The sequence below is a fragment of the Micropterus dolomieu genome, linkage group LG05 (genome assembly GCF_021292245.1).
Source record: "Micropterus dolomieu isolate WLL.071019.BEF.003 ecotype Adirondacks linkage group LG05, ASM2129224v1, whole genome shotgun sequence".
Lineage (NCBI taxonomy): Eukaryota > Metazoa > Chordata > Actinopteri > Centrarchiformes > Centrarchidae > Micropterus > Micropterus dolomieu.
Window position 1 is genome coordinate 203,296 of NC_060154.1, and position 3,041 is coordinate 206,336.

The window sequence follows — 3,041 nt, forward strand, 5'->3', positions numbered from 1 at the left end:
GCAATATGAGTAAGTATACATGATATGTAGTACAGTAAGTGGACTAAAAGTTGCAAAACCACCAGTATAATCCTTTAACTTAGTATTTATGCAGGGCACAATCAGATTGTATGTCATAGACATGGGTTTGTTAGACATTTAAATGGGGTCACTAGAGTTTACTACTAATTATCTTGACATTTTCTTAATAAAATAATAAAAATTCAATAAATTCAAAATGTTTGATGTTTACATCAAATTTTAATATTTTAGATGTCTTACACATCGTCACATATGTATGACATGTTTTGGTTTCTTCAAAAACAAGATGAGAAATGATCTACGACTGTTGGCGCCGCGTCACCGCAGAATCGTGATGAAATAAAAAAGAAAAAAATTTTGTTGAGCCTCTTCACACTGACACAGAACAGAATTTTCACCGCATCAGTTTTAGTTTAAGTTTGAGTTGATTTAGCTGGCATTTAAACTTCGCATTATGAGTTTTAATTCAAATGTATTTCCCCACTGTAGAAAAGACGGACTGTCTGTACATGACTGACACCTTTTCTATGTATATACAGTGCTGAAGTCAGCCGCTACTCTCTGGTACACAGCTCTACATTTAAAGCTTTGACCTTTTCTTGCGCACTTTTCACAAGCTGCCGGTACTCTTTCCGCCCTCTGCGTATCATGTTCTATGTTCTCTCCGCATTATGTGGCGCTCACCTGTTCCCTTTCTCGCCTGCCTGCTAATCTCTGTCAACGGAGACAAAGGGGAGAGAAGCTTTGATGCCTTTTCATGCAGCTACAGCAAAATTTTAAAATGTTGAACCAAATCTGCACGAATGGTGATTGACAATTTTTTTTCTTACACAATTTAATTAATATCTATATATTAGTATAATATGCAATTATAATGAATATACAAACATTAGCCCTAATCAAACCTATTATTTTCTACTTCAAGCACTTTGTATATACACCGTACAGTATGTGTGTATTAATGTTCAACATGGACAAGATACCATCAATAAGTTACCAGCAACCATCAAGTAGATCAACCAGTTCTCCCTCCCCGACTCGTCACATATGGACATATGGTCAAGACACATCGGCGTCAGTTTGTAACGCGCTGGGGATCCCTATAGTGTCATAGTTCAACACAGCGGGGGAAGCCCTGTAGCGTAAGTTTGTGACGGTAAATGTAGGTGTATGATATTTAACAGAAAAGACTGAGTAAGGAGGTGGTGGAGGGCCAGAACCCGGACTTTGAACCAGGAGAGTGGTGTTCGTGTGAAACAAAAAGTCAACATTAAATATTTTTATTTAAGTTTGGCAAGTTAAGTAAATTGCGTTGTCACTTGCGTAAGTTAACGTCACTTGCGTAACTTACGTGTTAATTGAAGTACGTAGTCATTTTAACCCAAACAACGATCTTTTCCGAACCTTAACAAAGTACTTTTTGTGCCTAAACCGAACCAAATTGCAACGTTTCACAACTTTAATAACATGCCGTTTCAAAACGCTAGCGTTTTATTTTGAAAGTCTAACCAGACAATGCATATTTATTTCTGCTAACTTTACTGGACATTACATATTTGGCGTTGCTAAGCGTTGCTAGTTGACCGCAGAGCCTTAAACGTCTAAAAATGGGGTACCCAGGGCGTTGAAAAGCGACGCTAAAGGGCCTTGACCAAGCGTTAATATGTGACGAGTTGGGAGTGAGAATGTGTTGATTAGTCACTAAATTGCAGCTGAAGTAAATGACACTACTGTCACATACCAAAGTTATTTACACTAATGTCCATTTCTGCTGATTAAATAAAGTTATGTCAATGTGTTGAACACTACAATAAAATATCAATGTACTGTATTTTAATTTGTGCATCTACAGTATGTTGCACACCTCTGTGAAAGATGCATGACTTGTGTACTTTGTAATGACACACAGAGCATGAGACATCAATTAAAACACCCTTCAATCAGTAGTGATTGAGGTTTTTGAGGTCTTACCCTCTCAGGCCGGAGCAGCCTCTCTCAGGCTGGCAGCTCCTCCCGTCCTGGCAGCTCTGCAGGGTTTCTCAAGCCAGCACAGAGGAGTTTCAGCCAGCAGCAACACAACAATCACTTCTTCACAGCGTTTCTGCAAAGTGGAGCGTTCACCTGCATGCAGAAGGTAAAGATCAGCAGCTCATTCATTTAACACCAGGAGAGAGTCTCGTTAGGAATCTATGCTTTATATAATAAAATAAAAAACTTCTCTGAACTGTCCAGAAACACGGTGAGAAAAATCTGATGCGAGATTTGGCTAATTTCAGTCTTCATCTATTTGTTATTGATAGAAATCTGCAGAAACACAACCTGAGGCCATTTATCATAACAGTGTTTAGTGTAACATGACACAAACAGCAACCAACAGCTTCCACAACCAGCATTTTATACCCTCACAGGAACTAAGTGGACTGAACCACCAGCGGGGGGGTATCACTATATCCATACATCTAAACTGACAATTTAGGCAAATAAGTATAAACGATTTATACTATTTTGTCCACAAAGTAAAAACAATTACAAGACCAAACGTCTTTGTAAGCAGGGGTTTCAGAAGAATGTCTTGTGTCAAAAACAAACATAGGTTCACCCACTGCTCCTCAAACATGGTAGAAACAGGAAGTATAAATAGCTGCAAGATGCTTTTCAGAGCCTTTTGCCTGAAGACCAGAAAGAGGGTAAGTAATAAAGTAAGAATACTTTTTTGCTGCAAGGGTGTTTGAGTGTGGAAGGTAGGAAATGGATATTTGTTTTTTTTGAGGGTGACTGTATTTGATAGGCGGATTTAATGTGAATGAAAGCTGAGGGATAATAAAACCTAAAGATGGCAGTAATGCAACTCTGCTGTAATAACAAAACAAAGAATACCATCAAGTAATAAGCCTGCTGTGGTTCCAACTGCTCCATCACCACCATCAGGACACTTATTAAACTGTGCTGCTAATTTATGTTGCCAATATTTGCCAAATAAGTTGGCCACATAAGCGCTCTAGCTAGCTTGCTAATGTGGC

The 3,041-nt window shown here is 38.6% G+C and overlaps 1 long non-coding RNA gene across 1 annotated transcript; it reads right to left on the bottom strand.

Annotated features, from left to right (window-relative positions):
* Nucleotides 1–560: 560 nt before the first annotated feature.
* LOC123970635 lies at nucleotides 561–2,375 on the bottom strand. The gene is made up of 3 exons (XR_006825029.1): nucleotides 2,247–2,375; nucleotides 1,993–2,142; nucleotides 561–735 (listed from the first exon to the last, which is right to left on the bottom strand). It is a non-coding gene; the product is annotated as an uncharacterized LOC123970635 (long non-coding RNA).
* Nucleotides 2,376–3,041: the final 666 nt, after the last annotated feature.